Raw genomic sequence first — 26,775 nt, 5'->3', positions numbered from 1 at the left:
TATCGACTTGTGGCCCACTCTGGTTTCACCACTGGTTCGAGAGGGGTGGGCATTCTCTTGCGAGTTTCACTTCCGTTGGAGATCACCAGGGTGGTCCCAGACGATAGAGGGCGCTATGTGGCTCTGACTGGGAGGTGGGAGGGGCAGTCCCTTTCCTTGATCTCTGTCTATGTTCCCCCGGGCCTCCAGAACTCCACCTTCTCAGACTTGGGTCGTATGTTGCTTGGGCTTCCTGACAGTCTTTTGCTTATGGGTGGGGACTTTAATTCGGTTGTCTCGGGTGACCTGGACCGTCATCCGCCCAGGGCCCTCCCTGCTGCCCAGGCGTGGCTGGGCGGGCTCCTGGAGACCTTCGGTCTGGTGGACTGTTGGAGGTTAATGCATCCGACACAGTGTCAGTACACCTTTTACTCTGGGGCCCATGGGAGTCTCTCCAGACTGGATTATTTCCTTATGCCCGGCCCAGGCTACTCGGATTCGAGAGGTCAAACACCTGGCCAGGGGTATTTCTGATCATTCCCCACTGTGGTTGCTTTTTGACACCGGGTCGCGGTCCGCTGGGCGGATCGCTCCTATTAACCCTTGGTACCTGCGAGACCCCAAGATCCGTGATAGCCTGATTAAGTCGATTGATCAATATTTTTCTGAGAATGAGGGGTCGGTGTTGTCCTCAGTGTCCCTGTGGGAAGCTTTCAAAGCAGTGCTCCGCGGGCATGCCCTGTCCCAGATAGTGGAGGCCAAGAGGGTTAAGAGGCGGTTGTGACGCTCGAGACTGAAATATCGGGGCTGGAGGCAGCCTTGGAGGCGGGCGTCACCCCGGATGGGCTGCATGCCCTCAGCCTGAAGCAGTTTGAATATAAGTCTCTCGTCACTGATGCTGCCAAGACTATGTATAGGGAGCAGCAGGGTAGGTTGTATGACGCCGGAGACAAGGCAGGTAAGCGGATTGCCTGGTTGGACAAGAAGGAGAGAGTGAATCGTGTGGTCCCGGAGCTTCGGGTGTCGGATGGAGTGTGTGTGACTGAGCCTGGTGAGATTGTTGAGTGTTTTGCTGACCACCTCCGTGCAGTGTACTCCCCGGTGTCTGAGATGAGGACGACTCTCGTCTTCTGCTTCGGGATATTGCCCTGCCCGGCTTATCCGTCGAGGACCGCGAGCTGATGGATGCCCCTTTGTCTGTCGAAGAGATAGCTACTGCGATTCGCTCCCTCCGCTCGGGCAAGGCTATGGGCCCCAACGGTCTGCCGATTGAACTATATAAGTTGCGCCCGGATGAAATCGCGCCTTTCCTCTGTCATATGTTTCAGGAATCGCTCGAGAGGGGTTCCCTTCCTGACGACCAGCGTCTGGCTACTATAGTGGTGATTCCCAAGGAGGGTAAGCCACGTGACCGCTGTGCCTCCTATAGGCCTATTTCCCTGCTAAATGCCGAACCCAAAATCCTTGCTAAGGTCCTCGCCAATCGCCTGCTGAGCGTTTTATGTGACTTGATACATCCGGATCAATGTGGCTTCATCCCACATCGTAATACCGCTCTCAATTTACGGCGTCTGCACGGCGTCCTCGCTAGGGCTGAGTACTTCGCTGAACCGGCCATATTGGTTTCCCTAGACGCCACGATGGCCTTCGATACCATTGAATGGCCATTTCTTTGGGCCGTCTTGGCGAAGTTTGGTTTTGGGGAGGGGTTCCTTAGCTGGGTGAAGCTCCTTTATGCTGGACCAATGGCTCAGGTGGTTGTCAATGGGCGGGTTTCTCGGCCTTTCGCTCACGGGAGGGGAACTAGGCAGGGGTGCCCGTTGTCCCCGCTGCTCTTTGCTCTCGCCCTGGAACCGCTCGCTGCCTGGCTCCGTTGGGAGCCCTCGATTAGAGGGCTCCGGTGGGCCCCCGGGCTTCGAGGATCGGGTTTCATTGTACGCGGATGATATTCTCTTGTATCTCACCTCACCGCGGAAGTCGCTCAATGTTCTCTTTGATGTCCTTACTTCCTTCGGGAAAAACTCGGGTCTGATAATTAACTGGTCCAAATCTTGTGTGTATCCTATCTCTGGTGGTCTTCCTCTCTTGCCACCTCGGCTTCCGCTCCAAATATCTCAGTCCGGCTTTAAATACCTGGGGGTGTACGTTTCGTTGGATCCGGCGGTCCGCTATGAGCAGAATCTCCTGTCTCCACTCCGGCGTTTGAGGGCAGATACGGCTCGGTGGTGTAAGCTGCCCTTGTCTCCGCTTGGTCGCGCGGCACTGTTTAAAATGATGTCCCTTCCCAGATTCCTTTATGCACTCCAGAACTCCTTTGATGTCATTCCTGCGGCCTACTTTAGGGAGGTGGAGAGTTTGCAGAGGAGACTGGTTTGGGACGGGCGATCGCGTATCGCTTTGGCCAAGCTGACTCTTTCCTGGTATGACGGGGGCATCGCGCTTCCTGATATTAGACGGTACTATTGGGCCTCCCAGCTGTCTGCCATTAATCATGCTATGTACGCTCCTGGTTCGAACCCGGCATATGAGATGGATAAGTTCCTGCTCCCCGGCGGTAACTATAACAGAGTGCTTTACTCGCGGTCTGCTGGTGGGGCCCTTACGGGCCCTACCAGGATAGCGGTCCGTGTATGGAAGGCGGCTAACGTAGCTATGGGCTGGAGTGAGCGTTTAACGTGCGCCACTCCTCTATTCGACTCAGACCGCTTGGGAAGCCTCTGGACAACGAAAGGCTTCGAGCGCTGGGATACGATCGGCATCAGCAGAGTGGGGGACCTGTGGGTTAAAGGTGCGGTTAAATCCTTCGCGGCGCTTCAGCGCGAGTATGAGCTTAGTGACAGAGAGTTCTTCCGTTATGCACAGGTTCGGCACGCCCTGCTTTCGGTCTTTGGGGAGGGGACCACGGTCCCTTCCTCTTCGCCTCTCGAGGACCGCATACTCGATGGCCACGTCCCCGACAGTACTATCTCCCTGATTTACAAAAAACTGATAAACAATCGGGCTGACCTCTTGGTGCGTCTTCGGGAGGCATGGACGGGAGATGGGGTGGAGCTGGACGATGAGGACTGGCAGACTGCACTGTCATCCCCTAAGGAGGTGGCCATCCCGGCCAGTCTCCGCCTGGTCCAGCTTAAGACTCTCCATCGTGTATATGTGACGGGCCCCCGCCTGGTCTCGATGGGGTTTTCAGACGACGGACTCTGTAAGCGTGGCTGCGGGCTCAGTGCTACCTTTCTCCATATCCTATGGGAATGCCGTGAGGTGGCGGAATACTGGCGCCGGGTGCATGATATTATGAGACGAGTCACCGGGGTCGCTCTACTGCCGGAGGTGCATCGTTGTGTGCTGAATGTATGGGAGCCCAATGACTGCAATGCGGCTCAGGCTCGGTGGGCGGCCTTGGGGAACATGATTGCAAAGAGAGATATTGCACAGCTTTGGGGTTCCCAGCGGCCTCCCACCGTATCCGTCTGGAAGGAGAACATGGACTGGTGCATGTTCAGGGAGAAAACGGTGTATGTGGCTCGTGGTAAACCGGGGGCTTGGGGTAGAATTTGGGGGCAGTGGAACGCGTATCGTGGGTCTATCTGTGCTCCCCCTTTGGTGGATACGTCCGGGGTTGCCTCGTCCCCCTGATCCTTGAGGGTTCCTTGTGTATCTCGTACTTTGGAGTACAGATTTGGTTCTCTCGTGGCCCCCCCTCCCTCTCAGGTCTTCTTTTATTGACCGCCCTCGGGTGGTTGGGTGTTGACTCCCCCGGCTGGTGTTCGCCGCCCTTCATAAGTCGATTCGCCTTGTTTGTTGTATTTTTGTATTTTTCTTTTTTGTTGTTATTTATACTAAAAGTGTGTATTCTGATTTCCCTTATGTGCAGTCTGATCTACTGTGATAGTGCGGAGCCCCTGTGGGCCAGTCATTGTTTTCTGATATGCTGGAACACTTCGACTACTAGCGGCCGGCCCTGGTGGTTGTAGGCCCGTGTTTGTAACCCTTTTTGTGCACGATAAAATCTTTTAAAAAAAAAAAATTAAAAAAATATATATATTTTGACATCAATCAGATTACAGATCAGAATGATCTGATACCAGGGGGAATCAACTATGTTTTCAATCTTTAAAGATCCATATTGAACAGAGATCAGCGTCGCTAAGCCTCCCTTCGCTCTCCCTGCAGTGTATGGAGTTGCCTAAACGTTGAATTAACGGAAACCATTGATAATAGCGTCATCCTTGCTCCATGTTTCCTAGGTGCAAATGATATCAAATGTCTTCATATATTGTAACCAAACCTCATCAGATAGTCTAGGTCCAATACCCACAATGTTCCATGAGATAAGTCTCAGTGGGCGAGCATTTTGATGATGTCCTGCTGCCCCTTCCCCATCCTTATTAAAAATGGGCTGCACTGCTGTCACGATGTTTGCATCGCAACTAACCCTCCCTTCACTTTCTGAACACAAGCATAATGAGCGATTTAAGATGTCCTCTTGATCAGGTAAATGAGAGAAGTCCATTATACCGTTTAATGAATTAGGGACTGTCGCCGATTCATTGTTTGTGATATCCATTTTCCCTGGACCACTCAAGTTTAGGGCCAGTCAGTCTATATCTCCTAGACAACTTAGTGCCTCGTAGCAGGAGGATGCATAGAATACGGATTAGGTTGTCTAAATCTCTCCTTTTCTACAACCACAACAAACCACGGAGGTCTAGGCGGCTGGTAAAAGAAACCCAGTGGTAAGATAGAAACCCCCCATAAACATACAGGCCAGGTGTTTGTCCTTTCTAGGATTGTCTTAACTAGACATGGAGATCTAAAAGTTAGTACTATACAGTCACCTAAAAAAATGAAAAATAAATTGTGGATTTCCCCACCCACCTAATCCGACGCACCATTTTGAATTCCACAAAAAACACTTCATCAATCCCCGTCCTTTCCCTCAGGAAAATGTAGGGACTTGTTCCTCGGTGCAGGCCAGTGCTCTGATTCACCGGGTGACAGTGGGGGAACATTAGCTAGTATTACGGTGTAGGGAGTCGCTTCAGGTGGTAAATGTAAGTTAGTATGTAGGCCACCTGGGGTTCTTTGATCAGACAACCTACGTTCCATGATACTTGGGGTCTGATGTCTCTCGCTATTAGTGCGAGAGCCACTTGGAGCATGTGTAATCTGGGCATACATGGGGGTTGGATCTTTTACCCGGGAAGAGTTTTCACCGCTATTTAATATTTGTCCTGCTGCCCTTGAGTATAACAGGACATTCTGGTTTTTACTTCTATCACAGGGTTTCTGTTGGTCCACAGTCCTATTCCTAACAGTGTACTCCGCACCGTTACTTTTTGCTGTATTTTGGCAACGGCTTACCACGGATTTTGCAAGATCCGATAACCTGACCTCAATGGGTGTTGCCTTTGCATCAGTGGGTCTAAAAGAGCTGCAACCGTGGTTTCCAATTTTTCCCAAAAATCAACCTCAGTTGGTAATACACACCCCCCCCCCCTAGAAGCCATTTCAACACAGGCTTTAGCAGGCGCCTGGTTATGCTCTATATCATTAGGTTTATTTCTGCACCCTAGGGGTTTGGGAAATTGTTTATTCACGGTTTGTCCCTTTCTCTTAGAGGGCGGCGCAAGACTATTCACATGATTAGTCTTAGCTTTTTGACCCAGTGTGACAACATTAGGCCTGGACGATTTTTCGGAATTATCAAAATTATCACATATCAGGAGCATCAATGATTTCAGAGTCCGAGGCAGTTAAATGCAGTCTATTATTTTGTGATACATTAACTTCCAGGTTCGGTTGGGGAACTGGAGCAGTAACGTCAGAAATGATGGGAGCAGTTCGATTATTGGTATTTTGAGGCTCCAAGGACAGTCTCCACTCTAAGTTCGATTTCATGGAGGAGTGCTGACTCAGCCCTCAATAGAAAAGCATCTAGAGTCCCCACTACACCCTGCCCATTTCCAGACTTAGGCCTACTCATAATACCCTCACTCAAAACAAAGCAAGGCTACAGGGAGGTGTATTAATATCACAGTACCTTAATAGTTCATCGTTCGTTCGGTTCAAATCCGTTGGTAGATGTTAACAACGTTGCCCAGCCTGGCCTCCGACGCGCTGAGTTTTAAAGCGCCCCTGGCGCTGATTGGCTGGCGGGAAAGAATGCAGCAAGCGGCTCCTGCCGCGAAAACTGATGCCTCCTGTGATGCGGCAATAGCGGTATCACAGACTGTCCTGTTCAACCATGTCAAAAGAGCCGAGAGGTCCAAGAGAAGCAGCGCAGCAACGCCGTTGCGGTTGACTGTGTTCTTCAGGTCATCCCAGATGGCAAGGAGGGCAGATTTCGGATGGAATCCCGTTTGGAAGTATGAAAGTACAGCATGATATTCAATTAATTGTCATATCTGGGCGAACGTGGCTCTTTCTATCTGTTTGCCCAGGAAATGTCCATTTATAATTGGTCTGTAGAGGTCAGGGTTCAGCTGGTCCAAGTTGGTTTTCTTCAGTAATGGGCGAGTGCATGACTGAGTTCTTCTGCAAATATTCCAGTAGTTAAGGCGTTGATGATTCTTCTTACTGGAGTGGCAGCAGATGTTAGAAGAATCGTCTTGAAGGTTTTGAGGTGGACTCGGGTCAGAAAGGCTACTGGCAGGCCTGCTTGCTTTGACCAGGTTAATATATTCATTGTGTGAAATGTGTTGTAAGGAACAAAGAGGCTGGATTTTAAAAGAGGTACTGTTAAAAAATAGGCGACTCCTCACCTGGAAACAGCTTTTTGTTTTCATTCCCAACACAAACAACTGTGGTGAAACTAGGGAGTATTTTTGAGTATGTGAGAATCTAATAACATACTAGTCGGATAAGGTTTTGACGGTGTTGACACTGCTGAAAAAGAATTCAGGAAAGGGCCTTGCTGGAAGTACAATGTGGAACAAAAAACACAACAACAAAAAAAAGATCAAGACATAGGTGATTTCAAACTTACCATATCTTGTTTTTCCATAGATCATCCCAACCAGCAATGCAGAGTACCTGGCAAACTAAAGAAAATCAAATAAATAACAAAACGCACAATAAAGATTTATAATTGTCACTGCTAGAGTCAATTTGTAACGGATTTACAGAGTCCCCAACTACAATCTTATGTTCATCTCGAAAATTATAGACATACTATTAAAACTGGCCCCCCATCCCCAAAAAAATCTGTCTTACATCTTAATATGCAGTGTAGAAGTGAAACTGAATTACCAAGGATAACCACAACTGCATTCTCAAAAGTATAAAAATATTTATCAACAAGTCACTTTACTCACGATCATAAGTAACCATATAAAATACATATTTCTGTACATGTTAAACACATGTCCTACTTTGCTAATATGCTGCACCCTGCCGTAGGACTCGAAAGGCCTCCCATAGGAGTAATTAACACATAGTAGAAAATGAGATTGGGATAAGTCATTGCTTTAAATGGCAAAGTTGAGTTAACAGTTTGCAAACTGCCCTTCCAGAGGAGGTCTAGGAGCCAAGTTTTACTGTCTCCAACTCAATGTGCACGCAAGTGCTGCAGACCCTCATGGGACAATATCTTAAAGGCCCTGGGTACCCTTGGTACCATAAACTAGAGGGTTACAAATAAGTTAGGCTATGGCAAAAGCCAATCAACCATGCACAATTGTAAGGTGCCAGAACATATACACCAATTCCCGATTAGCAGGGCTCAGGGTATTTCAAAGTCATTACAGCAGTACCTAGCAGTCGAAATGGGGGCAAGAAGAGGGGTAAACCTGCAAAAAGCCAGTTTACACTACATAACATAGTTTTACCAGTAAAAGTGCACATCAGTGGGAAATTTTGTGGCCATGTTAATAGAAAATGTGCAGACTTAAACAGTGCGATATCACATCACGCTGTAGAATAATTTTAATATAAAAAGTGAGTTTCATAATGAACTGACCAACATTCATGCCCCGCCCTTATGACAATGCTGTTCATGAACAAAGAGGCAGGTCAGGGGTCATGTATACACTACGTAGGTTTAATTCCGATTATACAAAAGTTTAGTCTATTAAACCAAATGTGTTTTTGTACAGAAGACATGCTGAACCCACCTATTTGACAGTGCTCTAAAATACAATAATGAAGAAATAAGCGGCTCAGTAAAATAAATAAAATTGCTCAGGAACATACAATTTGTGACCAGTTTAGGGGGGTCAAGAGCATTAGTTAGGTCAAGTAGATTATTCAAGTCATTGGACCGGCTAGTCTGGTAACCTTTTTTTTTTCTTTTTTTTGAAACCGTTTATTACAGAATCCAAAAGATACACAAAGATGGGCCTACAACCTTCAGGCCGGCCGCTAGCAAACAAAAGGAGCATATAATACAAACAGTATAGAACACACGCTGCGGCAGAAGTGGGATCACAGGACTTGAGAGAAGCGTTGGCAGCCACACCATCCGGACCCCACACAACGGTTTCATTTTTATATAAATAACGAAAAAACAAGTCCACAAGGCAACCCACAATCGGAAACAATAGCATGTGCTCCCATGGGGGGGGACCCTACCGATACACAGGAATATCAAGGGGGGGGGGATAGGTCGGGACGGAGACAAAGTGGACTCAATGCCCAGAACCAGGAAGACAAGCAGGCTAAGGAGACAGGGCCGGTGACGGATCAGGCATCAGCGGCGGGGTACAGATTCCCCCACGGTAGGCGTTCCAGGGGCCCCACACTTTCACCCATTTCCCAGGCTTACCTCTCGCAACATACACCACCTTTTCCCGAAACATACACCAATCCATGTTGTCCTTCCACGCCGAGACAGTCGGTGACCTCTGGGAACCCCACAATTGCGCAATATCACGCTTGGCCACCATATATCCCAGAGTCACCCACCACGTCTGCGGCACTGAGTAGTCGGTTGCCTCCCACACATTCAGGAGACATCTCCTCGCCTCGGGCAGCAGCGGCACATGCGTAACTGCCTGCAAAACCTCATGCACACCACGCCAGAATCGCGCCACCTCCGGGCATTCCCACAAAATATGGAGAAAGGTCCCCAAAGAACCACACCCACGCTTACACAACCCGTCCACAGCATAGCCCATACGCATCAGACTCGGCCCCGTAACATAGACCCTGTGGAGTATCTTGAGCTGGACGAAGCGAAGGCGAGCCGGTATGGCCACCTCTTTCGGGGAGGCCACCGCAGACACCCAGTCCTCGTCATCCAGCTCCAATCCATCAGCCCCCCACGCCTCACGAAGGCCAGTCAGCAGTCCCGAGCGATCATTGATGAGTTTTTTATAAATTAATGAAATCGTGCCGTCCGGTACATGCCCATCTAGTACTCTATCTTCCAGAGGGGAGTACTCCGGGATGGAGGCAACGTCCGGGAATACGGAGCACAACGCAGGACGGATCTGCATATATCGAAAGTACTCCCTGTCCTGCAACTGGAATTCCGTCTGCAGCACATCGAACGTTTTGAATCCCCCCCTCGTCCAAAGATCGCCCACCCTGCTGATGCCTATCATGTCCCACTTCTCAAAACCCTTCGAGGTCCACAGGGAGCCCAGCCGCTCAGATGCGTTTAGTGGCGTCGCCCGGTATCAAATGATCCTTCCACCCCATCGCCAAGTTAGCCGCGTGCCACACTCGCACCATGACCCGCGTGGGGCCCGTCAGACGTGCGTCAAGCGAGCTAGAATAAAGCGCCCGATTATAGTCGCCGCCCGGCAGTAACATTTTATCCATCTCAAAGGCCGGGTTTAGAGCGGGCCCGTAAAGGCCGTGATTTATCGCAGCCAGCTGGGAGGCCCAGTAATATCGCTTGATGTCTGGGAGGGCAACCCCCCCGTCGTACCACGGGAGCGTCAGCTTCGCCAGGGCGATACGCGGTCTACCCTCCCAGAACAGGCGGCGCTGCCAACTCTCCACTTCGCGAAAGTACCGCGCCGGGACAACGTCCATTGTGTTCTGTAAGGCGTACAGGAAACACGGCAGCGACATCATCTTAAACAATGCCGCCCGGCCGAGCGGCGAGCGCCTCCAACGCGCGACATCATCCTTCAGGCGCTGGAGGGGGGGGAAGCAAGTTCTGTTTATACCGGGTCTCCGCGTCCAGGGTAATGAAGATACCCAGGTACCTAAATCCCCGCGGAGCAATTTGGATAGGACAACCCCGCGGAAGGATAGGAGCCTCCCCAGAGAGGACATACACACAAGATTTAGCCCAATTGATGACTAGGCCAGAGTTGAGGCCAAATGAGTGCAATACATCAACCAGTACTATCAGCGATTTACGCGGGGAAGCCAGGTACAAAAGAATATCATCAGCGTAAAGAGATACGCGGTCCTCATACTCAGGGGTCCATCGGAGACCACGGATAGAAGGATTCCACCGCAGCCACTCCGCCAGGGGCTCCAAGGCAAGCGCGAAGAGGAGCGGCGATAACGGGCAGCCCTGCCGCGTGCCCCTGCCCAGCTCAAACGGAGCCGACACTCTACCGTTCACAGCCACCTGCGCCAGCGGTCTGGAATACAACAATTTCACCCAACCGATGAATCCCGGGCCAAACCCAAAGTTCGCCAGCGTCGCCCAAATATATGGCCACTCAAGTGTGTCAAACGCCATAGTGGCGTCCAGGGACGCCAAAATGGCCGGCTCCCATATGAACGGGACACGCGCGAGCACCCCATGCAAGCGCCGCAGGTTGAGCGCAGTGTTGCGATGAGGGATAAAACCGGACTGATCCTGGTGAATCAGATCGCACACCACGCCAACCAGCCGATTGGCCAACACCTTGGCGAGAATTTTGGGTTCCGCATTCAGCAGCGAAATGGGCCTGTAGGACGTGACCCGGTCCCACGGCCTCCCCTCCTTGTGAATAACCACGATAGTAGCCAGACGCTGGTCTAGCGGGAGGGAACCCGCCGAACGGGCCGCGAGGAACATAGCACGGAGATGCGGCGCCAGCGTGTCCGGTCGCAGCTTGTACAATTCGATAGGAAGACCATTAGGACCCATGGCCTTGCCGGAAGCGACCGAACGTATGGCGAGGGCAATTTCCTCAGATGTTGGGGCGGCGTCCAACGACACTGTCCTCCTCCGAAAGGGAAGGCAGCGCGATATCCCTGAGCAGGGCATGGGAATCCTCTTCCGAGCGGGAGGACACCGGGGAATACACCCCACGGAAATATTCAGCGAAGCAATCAACAATTTCTCCCGGTTCAGTGACACACACACCATCCAGTTTCTCAATCGACGGGACAACTCGACTCGCTCTCTCCTTTTTATCCAGCCACGCAATCAATTTCCCAGCCTTATCACCCACATCATACAGTCTCCCCTGTTGCTCTCTACTGAGGCCCCTGGCCGCCTCCGTGACGAGGGCCTTATAGGCCGCCTGCTTGAGTCGGAGAACATGTAGTTTGTCATCCGTCACCCCACATTCTAGGTCACCCTCCAACTCGGTTATCTCAGTTTCAACACGGGTCACCTCCTCCCGCTCGCGCTTCCAGGAATGGGAAATAAGGGACAGGGCCTCCCCCCGGAGTACCATCTTGAAAGCCTCCCACAGAGAGACCGCCGATGACACTGACCCCACATTATCGTCAAAATATCGCTTAAGGGATTTCACCAACTCTGCGCGAATGGTGGGGTCACGCAGGTACCAGGGATTAATCGGGACCACCCTACCCTCCCCCTCGGGAGAATGTCGAAGTGCAACAGGAGCGGGGAGTGGTCCTGGTAACCTTTTTTAATGATTTTTCAAGGCCTGTGAGGTGCCCGAGCTATCTATAATGAGGTGGCACACCAAACTGGTCAGGCACTATATAATGCTGTATTCAAGCTGTACCACAATGCTAGCAGCACTGATCCAGAATAGCAGGTAAGGCGGCGCAGGTCGTTCTCCTCCTGGACCTCGAGACACCGGTTGCTGCCTCCCTGAAGTTCCAGCTAGACCCGGGCTGTAGAGGTGGGCTAGCCAACAACTGAACAGAGAAAACTGAGCAAAGTGTGGGTTCTGACAGAGTCCCTGCACAAGATGAGCCCTGAAAATAGCTAGCATGCAAATCTATTACAGAAGAGGAAGGCAAATAGGAGAAGGGTCTACCACCACATCAAGATAGTCGAATGCCTGGGCCCACCAGAAGCTCCTTATCAATGGAACAAAAATTCCTGGAGGGATGATGGTGCTAGGGTTTCTGACAGACTTGAAATTCTGAAGCTGTCTTGTTGGTGCATTTTGATTTGTTTAGCTACAACACATTGTATATATTGATAAACAGATTGTGAGAAGTTGGCCTGGTATATGATGTCCACTAATTAAAGTGGGCACCTTGCACCAGTCCAAACGACCCTTATGATGTACGAGGTCAAAGATAACCTTTAGAAAGCTATCCTAGTGGTAGCTGTGGAGAGCAGCCTTCAGGTTTAATCTTGAAGGAAAGTAAAGCAGCTTTTTGACCAGAATATCACCTCCTGCATTAATTAAATGAAAGGAGATCAATAGAACAGTTGTAAGTAGCACAATACACAGTGGGCTCCAGGGGGAAGACCAAACCATATACTAAAATAGTGGTATAACAACCACGACTCAGGTCAAGACAAGGTCTGGGGCACGTAGAATCGTTGGGACCCCAAGGAACCACCCAAAGTGAGTAGACAGGGACCCCACAGAGTACGGGTGCAGTGTGCTAACACAACTACGGACTGCGTACAATTCTACGGGGAAGTTGCGGTTGCAATTTTACAGTTTAAGGACCCTTCTATGAGGACTTCGAGGAATACCTTTGGAACTTAGGAGGTTAGAGAGCCACCCCACCCATGGATACCATAGTACCAGAGTTACCCATCTCAGAGGAGCCTGGTGCATAGGCCTGGAATGGTCGGAAACCGCCGTCATTCTCAATGAAGGGCTGAGAAGAAGAGCTGCTGCTGTGAAGGCAAAAAGGGTTCAGTGGAATCCAAGGCTGAATTCTTGTAGGAAGGAACCTGAAAGCAGAGTGGACAGAGTCTGGGTCACTTCAGAGTGACCATGGGCTCGGGGGACGAATGCCCACCGATGTCGGGTACTTCAGGTGCTAAGAAGGGATGCTCGACTCTGCAGCCATGAGGACCAGGAGATGTCGATAACAACCAGGAGCCAGATGGGAGCTGCCCCACGAAGGATGTCGAGTGCTGAGGGGTCGGTGTCCGGCGGGAGCACCAACAAGCCTTGGCAAAGGCAACCCACGCAGGAAGGTCAAGCAGGTTACAGTGTGGACCAGCAAGGTCCAGGAGACTGTGGAAAAGTAGGTCGCACACTGCTCGTCACACCAGCAAGTTGCCCCAAAGGACTGTGGGAAATATAGTGGCGACGGCGGGTACGCCTATGCCACGAAATGTAAATAGAACAGTATGTGTTGCGTTAGCCATCCCTGGACACGTGTTTCGAGGTAGTTGCCTCTCGTCAGCAGGGAGCAGGTCAGTGTAAGGGGGTGCGACCTACTTTTCCTCAAGGTCCAGGAGACTCACCAGGCAATGGGGAGTCAGGACACATCTGGAGCAACCAGGAAAGCCCAACAGAATTCAAGATAACCCCCTGGAGGATCCACAGGCCGAACGACCACGAGCCGTGAGGGGACCTCCAGCAAGATCACAAAGTACCAGACCACGGAGCACTCAGTACGAGGAGGCTGGAGTTCTTTGGTGGAAATACTGCTCAGGGTCAGGACTACACGGAGTCCAATGCACAAGCTCGGGAATTGCCAACAAGCATATGCACTTTCAAATGGATGGGGTGCACAGGGGTTCGGGCAATGCAGTCCCCACGAAGGATACTGGTCTCAAACTTGCTGAGAGGGCAGCTCAACCTCCGGGACCTTCGAAACCCACCTCCTGTTCTGCTGGAGTCTACAGAGTCTGCAGGAGCTCGGGAGCAGCAGACTGCTCAGTTGCGTTGAGGGGCCTGCGAATGCAGGGGAGTGACTCCTTCACCCCAAGAGAGATTCTTCAGTTGTCCTTAGTGCACCACAGGTCCTGACACGGAGTCTGTATAGAGCAAAGGGCACGGACAAAGCTTTGGACGGAGAGGGAGACGAAGTCGAGCCCAGTCGAAGTCCAGCAAAGTTCAGAATGACGGTCGAAGGTAAGTTGTTTCTTCTTATAGAATCTTGCCCACGTAAAATCTAAAGAGCTACAGTCATGTAAGCCCTTTTGTACCCACGGGAGAGGGTTGGACAGATTCGGGGGAACCTCCTAGGGGAGGGTCAGAACAGAGGGGTGGTTACACCCATGTCCTTTGTCCAATTTCGCACCAGAGCAGGCACCAACGGCTCCCAGAACTGATTTGAGCAGGACTATGCACAGGGACACCAAATGTGCCCCAGGTGCAAGCTTTCAGGCACTCTCAGAGTGCACCCACCGAGCTCCAATACACTAAATCCTATCTGGGAGGTGGTCACACCTCCCTGTGACAGGATGTCGATTGTGCTGCCCTTCTCTGCTCGAGCTTGGCTTAGCTCGCTTCAGAAGGGTGGAATCATACTTCCGGTGTGGAGGTATGATTCCAAGGTGTTTGATACCAAACACAATATGTTTCTATACGAGGTGGGGGTACTGCAATCATTCACAAGGACATCTCTGTAACTGAAATGGACTCCTTCAACTACAACTTATTTGAATGTCTAACTGCCAACATTAAGATGATGGAAAACAAAACTCTACCATGCCATCTCCTCTACCATCCACCTGGCAACACCACCGCATTTGGTGAACACCTCTCCGTACTGATAACTCACTGTGCACTCCGGAACTCCAACAGCATAATTCTTGGTAACCTCAACCTGCAATGGAATGAGGACAGCAACTCGATGATTCAAACCTTGAATGGCCTACTGCATAACACCAATCTTACCCAACATTGTACAGAACAAACACATAACAGAGGATCAACATTGGATGCCATCATAGCCCAAGCAGACACAGTCACTATTAACCACATCCTACCAGTGAACTGGTCAGACCACCACTGAATTCTATATCAACCAAACTACCCAATGCCTGCCACGCACGAACCCCCCCACTGGGCGAGAAACCTAAATCAAATTCTGCTTAGTGACTTAGAAGAAAAGGTAAGCGAACTCCTCCCCATCACCACAGACAACCTCTCCACAACAGACCTCACCTCACAAAACAACACAAATATGACCTCCATCAAGGACCAATTGGATCCCTTGAAAAAGAAAAGTCAGAACACCCCTCCGAGAGCCTGGTTCAACATCAACTCGGAAAGAAGACCGCTTAGAGCTGCAGAAAGACTGGCGGAACAATCCGTCCACAATCCTACTGAATCGACACAAATCAGTTCGAGAACGAGAAAAAGTCCTTCTTTTGTAGTGCCCTTGACAATGCAAAAAAACAGGCCGAAAGAACTCTTCAATGTCAGACATCAAAGCCCCCCGCATCCTCTGTGCAGGCCTCCAAACTCCAATGTGATAACTTTGCCAATTTCTTCGATGATAAAATCACAAAGATTGAGCTCTCCCTGGACGTCCACCTCTGCCACCCGGACAGTAGCCCACTCACCGTGACAGAAGCTACCACACCAAAGCACCACCCTAACAAATGGAAATCTTTCAACCCCATCTCTGAAGCGGAGATAATCAAGAATGATTGAGAGTGCGACTCCCTCAACTCACGTCTCGGACCCCGATCCGTCCCACCTGGCCAAAAAGATCAATCTCACCCTAGCACCGATATGGACCAAGATTACAAATAGCTCCTTGAGAACGGGAGTCATGCCGGACTGTCTCAAAGTCGGACAAGTCACTCCTCTACTAAAGAAACCGAGCTTGGACGCCAATGATCTGAACTTAAGACCCGTCTCCAACCTCCCTCTCCTAGCCAAAACCCTGGAAAGGTGTGCTCTCCTCCCAACTTACACAACACATGGACTTCAATAATCTCCTAGACCCTCACCAATCTGGTTTTAGACAAGGATGCTACACAGAGACAGCAATCCGCAACGTCATAGATGACATCTGCAACTCTCTAGACAACGACCAATGCGGTCTACTCATAGACCTATCGGCAGCCTTCGACACGGTTGACCACAAACTACTCATTAAAGTACTACAAGAAAAGGTGGGAGCGGACGAAGTGGTCTTAGGCAGTGGTTCACCTCCTTTCTACAGAAGCACACCCAAAAGATAAAAACATCAATATCCTGTCGGACCTACGCCCCGTCAACAGGGGTGTACCCCAAGGATTGGTCCTCTCCCCGCAACTCTTCAACATCTTCATGGAACCACTCACCGCCATACTCAAAAAATCCAACATCCCCTTCCAACTCTATGCGGACGACACCCAGATCTATCTTGAAACCTCTTCCATGGACGACATCCTAAGACTACATTGTGACTACATCTGTGCTGTCCACTCTCACCCTTGCAGTGTGAAAGGTACGTTGACTGTTATGTATTGACTGCTTTGTATTGATGACAAGGAGGCTCTGTTTTTTGACTAAGGTCATATTTGGTACCCCTCTCCTTTGTCTTTGGGGTCCCTCTCTCCTCTTTTGAAACATTTTGTACAGCTCTTGGTGCTGGAGAGTTCGCGTTGGTATACTCCCCTTTATTGTACGAGTCCGAGTGAGAGCTTTTTGCCCACATATGGACCAATTCAGAACATTTGGTTTTAGTGATGACCAACTAAATAAAATCATCAATACAAAAAATGGGAATAAAATTACCGTTATATCAGGGAAAGGTGAAAACTGGGGCAAGCTGCTGAATTTAAAAAAGAAACTAATACGCACTGAGGCCCATGCCGAATTCTTGATTGAATATGTAAAATCAGGCACAATCCCGATTGGGTTACAGGTCCGCAATGACCTGGGCCTGTTTATAGAAAATAGAAAGTTCTTGGAGACATGGGCTATGATTTCGAATAGATGCAGCCGTGATTGGATGCTTCTGATCATTGAGACTGCCCAGGAATTTATCATAATTGAGAAAGAGGCCATTGACAAACTGGAGCAAGAGTTAAATAATTGTTCTGCATTAGAAGAAGCCAAAAAAAAGTTAGAGGATATTAATAGAGATGTGGAAGGATATAGAGACTATCTATTAAATAAAAAAACTAACAAACTGAGAAAGGATATGGATAGGTTCTCTCAGGAAAAGATTTACACATATCTCAGGGAGAATTATTTCCAACAGAGAAATTACATGACCTGGGAGAAACCACCAAATAGACAAATATATAGCAGAGGTGGCAGAAAACAGGTCACCTTTTCTAACACGTCTGGCTCAAGTAGTGAAGATTATAGCATACCAATAGACGAACCTGTGAACAGGGGCAATACTAGGGATTACGTGCCTTTTTTTAGACTCGCGCCCGAGGAGAGGACCACGTTACAATGGGAATCCGGGGAGAGGCCAGATGAACAGGGGTCCTCCTCAACAACAGGAATATATGCGCACCAGGAGCCAACGATATTGGCGACAGACAGAGCACCAGTAATTAACCTATCCAATAAATCCCTTAATGAAATAGAAATTAGTATTCTAAGTAAGGGTTTTAGCTTTGTCCCATCAGCACCAATAGACAAGTTCCAGTTAGAAAAGGATTTGCGTGCCTTCTTTAGGAAAGTGAGATTGAGGAGATTTTTTGAAAACAGGGACACTCTTGAACGCATTAATCACTCGGGCTTTAAGCCTAAATCTCAATTTACCCCGAGTCTGGCCATGATTGGCAAAAATGTTGAAATTTTTGAGAAAGCTGTTGAGTGTGACATCCATAAAATTTTGAACAAATCAAACAAATTTATGGGACATAATAACATCAATAGAGCAGAAAGACAGGCCCTCAATTCCCTTAAAACAGACAGAAATCTCACCATTAAACCTGCCGATAAGGGAGGTGGGGTGGTGATTTTCAACACCCTGGACTATGAACACAGGATGTTAGAAATGCTTAATATTAAGGAACACTATGTACGAACAAATGAGAGGCAGTTAGTCACTATATCTAGAGAATGCCTAGCCCTGCTCTTAGAAGCCAAAGAGAAATCCTGGATTTGTGAAGATGAGTTCAAATTCCTTAATAATCTGGAACCTAGGACCCCTGCCATTTATGGTCTGCCAAAGATCCATAAGAACTGTACGGATCCCCCGATGAGACCAATAGTGAGTAGTATTGGATCTCTTCTGGAACCCATCAGCAAATATGTTGATCATTTCTTGCGCCCTATTGTTTGTGGGCTGCGCTCTTATGTGAGGGACTCCGCTCACATGATTTCTCTCGTTGAAGGGAAACCTTTCTGTGGGGAGACTCAATGTCTAGTTACCCTAGACATTGAGTCTCTATATACTAACATCCCACAGCATGATACAGTAAATGTCATTCGAGAGGTTTTGACTGACCGAGACCTAGGTGGAGCCAATGCCGACTTTATTGTTAATTGTGTAAACCTGATTTTGAAAAATAACATCTTTCTGTTCAAAGACGAATATTTTAAACAGCTTAAAGGGACCAGCATGGGGGCCACCTGTGCTCCTGGTCTGGCCTGCCTGTATGTTGGCCAATTTGAAATCAGGCATATATACAATGAGATGGCCCCATTTTTTGAAAATGTAGCGGGCTGGTACCGCTACATTGACGACATTTTCTTTATATGGGAAGGATCCACAGAGGATCTGGAAACATTTCTCGAATGGTTAAATCTGGGAGATCCAAACTTAAGATTCACGTTCCACTTCAGCAGAACCAGGATTGACTTTCTGGACATTACAATTAAAGATGTCAATGGAGTTTTGGGAGTTGAGTTGTTCACTAAACCTATGGCCAAGAACACTCTTCTTCATTTCTCAAGATTTCACCCGAAATCTCAGAGGGATAGTATCCCTTTTAGCCAGTTTCTCCGTCTTCGGAGGAACTGTTCGGACTTACAGGATTTTTACAAACATGCCAATGACCTTAAGCGCAAATTTAGGGATAGAGGATACCCAAAAAAACTCTTGACCCACTCTCGAAAACGCGCTAGGTTTTATGATCGAGATGTCCTGGTTCACAAACCTGCAGCAAGCAAAGAATTACCTAGCAAAGTGGTCTTTGTGAGCAAATTTTGCAGCATGAGCAACCAAATTAAAAATATTGTCAACAGAAACTGGCATATTTTAAACTATGAGGAAGAGGTCAAATTAGACAAACCACTGTTTGCTTTTAAGAAAAACAGCAACCTGCGAGATATTTTAGTGCACACCTATCGTGAAGATAGATCCGATAGTCAGCAAACCATTATGAACGATCGAGCATGTGGCAATTATAGATGTGGTACTTGTAACATTTGCCCCCAGTGTCTGCAATCTAAAGAAATGAAGTACAATGGATATACAATCAGAGCCAATACTCTTAACAACTGTAGGAGTAAAAATGTGGTCTACTTCCTCCAGTGCCCGTGTGGGCTTGGATATGTGGGAGAGACAGGCAGAGAACTACGGGTTAGGTTACAAGAGCACAGATCAGCAATAAGAACAAGAAAACTAACTGCGCCTTTGGTGCCACATTTTCTTGAGTATGGACACGGAGAAAACGATTTCATGTGGTTCATCCTGGAAAGAATTAAAATTGATAGGAGAGGTGGTAATATGACTAACAAACGAAAGGCACGTGAACAATGGTATATTTCCCATTTAAACACTGCACATAAAGGATTGAATTGTAGAGAGGAATGGGAACATTTGCTGGCGACAAGATAAGACAAAAACAGAAGAGTCTTGCGGTAAGACTTCTGGCCTTACTTCCCTTGTTGTTTAGGGATATAGGAGCAAGAGAAATGGCTGATCTTCAAATTGTTGTCTGCATTAGTATGCGTATAGGTGATGCTCTAATATCTTCTTAGAGCTAAGAATATGGGCCAAATGGCACATTTTTAACTCACTATCAAGCCAACAGGATCGAATTCCTGGCTGAGGTTGGCTTTGAGTGGATAGGTATGCCTCTAGTAATAATTACGCTGTATATGGTTGTGGCCATTTTGTAGGGTTCTTGTTCCCTACTTGGAAGAATTAATATGACCAAAAAAAAATTTTTTTGGGGCACCTTTTTCCCTCTGGTATGATCCTAGAAGTCTTGACTAGATATGAAGGATCAAGGCTGAGCCATTTCAACAATTGTCACGTACTCGTTGGTTGCATTTGAATGACATCATAGCAATCAATAGGTTCTGGTATATGTCAATAAATAAATGACAATAATCCTTAAAAAAAAGCATATGTTTTCAATATAGAATGATGGCGACTGCAGGTCTATAGCGGTCTCCGTTTCGTTTTGGTAAAGACATTATCCGCTTAATAAATAGGGCACCGACCATTTTTTGACACCTCCAAGATGGCGGTGACATTCACGGAGTTCGAAACAACGAGGGTAACATGTCCGTAATGCCCCGGAAGTAGTGTTTTCACTTCCACCTGTTTTCATTAAGAGTCATACCGTATATATACTCCTTGAGTTCAAGTCAAGTTTAGCTGTATTTGCACAGAGGGCTGTTCTATATGCACCGTAACAGGCAAACGGAGGTAAGCTTTGACGAGAGGTAGCTTTAGTTGTAACTATTCGTAAGTGCTATAATCTGATTCGCTATAGCACAGTTCACTTCGAATCGTACTAAAACATAGCTGTTTTCTCCGTAGTGCTTTTATTTTGCACCGAACCCTGGCTTGAATATAATTTCGACCCAAATTGGATGGTGAAGCAGGGACTATATAAAAGAAAGCTGCCGAAGGTAAATGAGTAACGTTGAATTATTACCGCGGTCTCTGTTAACTATATCTGCTAGACCCTGTTAGATATCATCGATAGGGATTCTTATGTAGTAAGAGACACATAAGTCTTGACAAGATTGTGGGTGTTAGATAAAGTTGGGGAAGTAATAGAATTACTCGTGAAAGAACCATGTAGGAATGCTTAAAGCTCTGAATAGTTTAGAAACATTCAGTTTCTCTAAAGTTTATGAATCAGAGAATGTGTAAAAAGAATTTTTCACATGAATCCTGTCAGACTTAAATAGTATGCAAAATGATCACTTAAAATAAGTATGATAATGTAATAATATAACATGGCACTCATTTTCATTGAATAGGTGCCAAAACGTTTGCGTGGGAGATATAAGGATACTGCCTATATAGAAAAACTTCTGTGTCGTGAAGTCTTTTTAGACTCGCTGCAGATACATCCCAGGTAATTTTAAGTGGGACCAATCTTTCCTTATAGTATGATTGTTGTTTAAAACGGAATATTGGAGGTTGTCATGTCTTTACTTATTAGGTGCCTATAAACCCACCGTGAACAACTTTTCTTGACCGCGGAAAAAGACAGAAAGAATCAGTGGCGGTAGTTGCATGGATACAGCTTCTTATACAAATAAGGTAGTTGGTCCTCTATGAATGCAAATAAATTCTAACTTGATATGGAATACAAGCAGTGATGCTGATGCTAAAGTCTAGTGCACAGACACGTAATTAACAAAATGCTTATGTAAGGATCATTACTTAGTGCTCTCACAGATTTTAAAGACCAATAAGATGGCATATCTAGAGCATTGCTAAGTTGGGTTTCCACGAGTATATTTAAAACATTGTGTGAAAACCTCTTGACCTGGTAGCGCTCATATGAGCACCATGTGCTAATAACAACGACCCTGTATAGCACTACGAAGTGGAGTTTCCACAACAGGTACAAATGGATTTGCATATTAAAATTTGTCTGGCTGTTCGCTTGTGTGATGCGTTTGCGGGGATGATTTGTTGGACAGTCATATATGTGTCTATGTATTGAGAGAACAAATAGATTTTATAAGTAACTTAAAATATGTTATGTTATGTTTTTTTCAGATCGTTGATTTTAATGTAACTGCTATTGGGACTCTATTTTAATCTTTCCTGATGAAGGTGTTGGCCGAGAACTAATAGCCCACCGAAACGCGTCGATGCTCTTGTATGAGGAAACCACACAAAATCTCTGATTATAATTCTTTGTGACATATTGAATAGGAAATAATATTGACTAGGGTCACAATCAATGAGTCTTTGGGTTTGGTGATTTTCCTCTGTCAATAGGACTATTTTTGTCCTTCTTATTGTGTCCCTAACCTCACATTTTATGATATATTTTTTGTTTAGTCATTGTTTATGATGATTTTTAATGTGCATTGATATGTTAATACTGTCACCGCTTCTTAAATAGCCATATGACAATATATAGTACTGTGTTTGCAGTTTTTATGTATGAAATTGATAATAAATTTTCTTGACGTAACTATTTTTTCTCTTAATCATTGTGACTACATCTGTGCTGTCCACTCTCACCCTTGCAGTGTGAAAGGTACGTTGACTGTTATGTATTGACTGCTTTGTATTGATGACAAGGAGGCTCTGTTTTTTGACTAACGACATCCTAAGACTACATGACACTTTAAAAGAAGTCCAACACTAGCTATCACTCAATCACTTAAAACTCAACCAAGACAAAACAGAAATCCTCCTCATCTCCAACAAGGAATAGAACCCCCAAGTCATAGAATGGCTCAAAGCCTTGGATGCTCTTAACTGCAATCTCACCCCGGCCGACTCAGTGAAATCACTGGGAATCATACAGGACCCAAAATTAGACATGACCAAACACATCAAAAACTGTGCCAAGAGCGCCTTCCTCACCCTCAAACTGCTCAACAAAATAAAGCCCTTCATCCCTCCGAATGACCTCAGACAAGCTACTCAAGCCCTAGTACTGCCCAGACTGAACTATGGGAATGCAACCCTCAGAGGAGCAGCAAAATCCCACCTGGCTCCCCTCAATGCAGCAGCCGGAATGGTCACAGGAGTAAAGAAATTTGAACACATCTCGCCTGCATTCAGAGAACTAAAACTGCTCACAATAGAAATGCGTGCATACTTCAAAACTGCCTGTCTCACGCACAAAGCCCTACACACGGGAAAACCCGCCTACCTGGCCGCAAAACTCAAAAAAGCAGGCCAGACAAGCAGCCTCAGGAGTAGCCACACCACTTCTCATCCCTCCGAGAACTCGGAAACAAAATAACGCATCTTGTTCTTTTTTGGGAAATGCGCCAAAAATCTGGAACTCCATCCCAGTCCATATCAGGACCACCCCCTCCTTTGTAAATTTCAAAGGACAACTCAAAGACCTCTTCCTCAACCGATCCCTTCTGAATGGATAGCCGCTGCCCAAACGCAAACTCATGCGCTCCGCAGCACTCAGCCACCTGAGCTTCAAGCCTTCTACCTCACCCACCATCCGATTGTTACCTGGACCTCCCCTCCGGAAATAGGCCCTCACTCAAAGCAATTTATTTAGGACTCCCATATAATGCGTTTCCATGCCAAGAATGCGATACTATATTCTCAGACTTTTGATTAGCCATGACTCAATTGTATTATAGAGTTTCTTTGACTGATTTCACCATTATTTTTGTTGTAAAGCGCTCCGATACCCTGGGGTCTGGCTAGCGCTATATAAAACTCCTAAATAAATTATATGCAGCCGTTTTCAGAATAGCTTTACCGCGAGGCTATTAATGTACCTCTACCTGTATGTCCAGCTGAGTCACAGACAACCCGGGAAAATAGTCTCCGGAGACTGCAGAGGGGTTCTGCTCATGAAGGGCACCCCCTCACGTAAAAACCAGCACCCTGCCTTCAGGATTGTTAAGGTCTGCTATAGGGGTGATGTAAGTTTTAAGTGTAGTGAACTTTAGATATAGTTAATCTATATCTAAAGTAAGTGGTGCAAGCACCAACTTACACAGGTTGCAGTAGGAGACCTGTAGTTTCATTTTGCATGGCCTCTCATGGGTGGCATAATACATGCTTCAGCCCATGGGAGGCCTTTGGGGTACCTATGCCCTGGGTACATGTGTACCATATACTAGGGACTGATAAGGGTACCCCTGTATCCAATCTGGAGCGTACCAAAGAACATGTATTTGATAATTTAAAGGAGAAAGCAGGATCCCAGTCAGACTAGTAAAAAAAACTGTACCATCAAGCAAAGAGTGGGGGTAACCATAAGAAGGCGATCCTACTTTCCTACAGATACCACACACCGCTCAATTAGTGGCTGTACTCATGAGCAACTATCCCACCCAGTGAACTAAGGAAGGTGCCCAGGACCGGTTATCCCACCATGTCAGTTGTGAGCTGCTCCCAGGAGCAGCAAACCCATGAACTGAACATGGGAGCAACTATTCCATACCAGTAAGGCAAGAAAGTGTACTACACAGTTATTCAATCTAGCATAGTGATAAGTTGCGACTTGATGCATCTATCCTGTCAAAGTACTGAGACAATCCGTTACCCGAGTTAGCTGGAGTGCTAATCAGAGACTGCTGATCCTAGGTCATTTCCAGGCCCAAACAGGCAATGACACGTAAATTGACAACCCCTACATGGACCCGCTATGGGTCGGTTAAATAGAGGAAAAAGCTTAGCATTCATGTGATCATGGCAAATCAGTGCACTCTGTGTCAGACTGGGCGGGTTCTCTGCAACAGAAGAAAATTGGTAGTACCCAAAAATACATTCTGTACAACGCTCCTACAATTGAATACGGACACACAATAATAAATCCAACAGGGGTTGAAAATTGAGTTAACACTGCAGTAATAGCGATGTCATCCAACACAGCAAGTGGTCGTACGGGCAAAATGTTGGTTCATCTGGAGGCAATTGTTAATTGCAAAACCTTCAAAATGTTGCTTATGGATGATGCGAATAGAATGCATTCTGGGGCAAAAGGCGGGTAGAGCATCATTACAGCCAACTGCCTTCGTGTTACTTCTGATTAACATTTATTTGCCAAGTAGGCCTGGCCTTTCTAGCAGTTTAGACACTACCTTTTTCACTACAACATGCAAAACCATTAATCTCCAAGCCTAAATCTCACATTCCTAAAAACAATATATCCTATCGATAATATTTCCAAAACACTTAAGCTCCATGTCGCTTTATCAGGAAAGAGAAAATCAATTAGAACTCAGACTCACCATGACATAAGGCAACTATAAAGATGCTGTCTAAAGGACATACTATCCTCAATTGGTAATGCAAGAATAAGAGATACACGAACCTCTATAAAGTAACAATATAAAAGTGGGAACGATGGTAGTACAGGACTACCCATATATTGTCGGGGCAATAAGTCATTCAACAATCTGGGATTTGAAGAATCATGTAAAATGTTTAAAAGATTATTCGAAATGCCTAGTGACTGAACGGAGAAGAATGGTTATGTCTCGAGAGAAGACAGTTTCTTCCCCAACGTCGGACACATACAGCTTAGTCCGGAGTGGTTCTATTTTCCGCGTTACTACGTTATAATTAATAGTAGGATTCAGCCATACCTTTACACAGAAAAGCGGACATGTTTCAATAAAAATGGAGAATAAGTTAGGCAGGAACACTGCTAGACGCCTGAGTACTGGTGGCTCTGCCCATGATCCACGCGCCCTTCATTGCCAAACCATCATGGGTGCGCCTTTTAAATGAAGATCCTGATCTACTCTAAATGAACCTTACCCCAAAAATGTATACAGAAAAGAGTCTAGGAGGGAGCTGGGCACGGGACTGTCAACGGAATGAGATACCGCTGCCAACGGAAAGGTTCTTTAAGTTGCTCTTCATGGTTTACAGCACGAAGTTCAAGTTGGGTGTTATCCGTGGTTCTCTCCGAACTGCGGTCGTGGCCTTCCCATTAACACCGCCATCAGTTGGCGATGACCGCGTGACCTCCGTGTGGGTGCACACCGTCACAGCGGACGAACCAAGGTCTTCCGCCACAACGTGGGCCACGTACCCCCACCAAGGTGCATGGCAGGATACTCTAGCTCGCGGATGCAAACTATCCTCGCCTTGATCAGAGGAGAATCGAGATCGCGGATGCACACTAGCCTCACCTTGATCAGAGGAGAAACAGGCACCGGTGGAACCATCTTGCTTCTAGAGCCAACGCCGATAGTGTAGGAAATGAGGTTACCTCCCCGTCTGTGTATGACCTGTCATAGCGTGTGCGCATGCGTGTTATCGTGCGCTTGCGCACAATGCAATTTACCAAGACGCCTTTTTAGGTCGAGCCTACAGCAGCGCATGCGCTGTTTAGGTCGAGCCTACAGCAGCGCATGCGCTGTTGCTCGACTTTTATAAGTGGGATTTAAGTGCTTCCCACCGGCATTTGCTGTCCTAATGCTTGCGTTCCCGCTCGTGTGAACGTGCAATTACTTTCACTTTGGGCGCTGCTGCTCGACTTATATAAGTGGGATTTAAAAGTGCCTCCCATCGGCATTTGCTGGCCTAATGCTTGCGTTCACGCTCGTGTGAACGTGCAATTACTTTCACTTTGGGCGCTGCTGCGGGCGGGCCGCATGTTTGGGCGGGTCGCATGTTTGCGGCGCGCGCGCCTTCGCCTCTCTCTCCCGCTGCAGCACCCCATCTTTGCATTCCCCGCGACCAATGCTTGTTGTGATTTGTGTCTGCGGTCACATTTCATTTTCACAATTACACAAGCACTTGAGCAGCGAGCCACTAATGTTTACAAATCTATGATTATTGTAAAAAAAATACTTCGGTGTATTTCTATAGGCTCACTGCGTTGTCTGGGTGAGTCGTTCAATGATTTGCAAATGTAATGTGAACCGAGGATCAATGTGTTTAGTAAATATGGTCGGAGGTGGGGCCTCAGGCTTGGGGTAGCTTGCTGAGAGAGGTGCAAGAAATCCTGCCACA

The 26,775-nt window shown here is 47.2% G+C and overlaps 1 long non-coding RNA gene across 2 annotated transcripts in view; it reads right to left on the bottom strand.

Annotated features, from left to right (window-relative positions):
- Positions 1 to 26,092, bottom strand: part of LOC146861753 (uncharacterized) — a 119,761-nt gene extending 93,669 nt beyond the window's left edge. The window contains exons 1-2 of one of the 2 annotated variants that reach the window (XR_014978043.1): positions 25,950 to 26,092; positions 6,968 to 7,022 (exon numbers count right to left, since the gene is read on the bottom strand). This is a non-coding gene — a long non-coding RNA (uncharacterized LOC146861753). Of the gene's footprint in view, positions 1 to 6,967; positions 7,023 to 25,572; positions 25,819 to 25,949 lie in introns of those variants that run through there. The other variant, XR_014978044.1, reaches the window with a different exon arrangement.
- Between the last annotated feature and the right edge of the window lie 683 nt (positions 26,093 to 26,775).

The sequence above is a fragment of the Triturus cristatus genome, chromosome 2_2, assembly GCF_964204655.1.
Source record: "Triturus cristatus chromosome 2_2, aTriCri1.1, whole genome shotgun sequence".
NCBI classification, from domain to species: Eukaryota; Metazoa; Chordata; class Amphibia; order Caudata; family Salamandridae; genus Triturus; species Triturus cristatus.
This window is presented reverse-complemented; position numbering and strand designations above follow the sequence as displayed.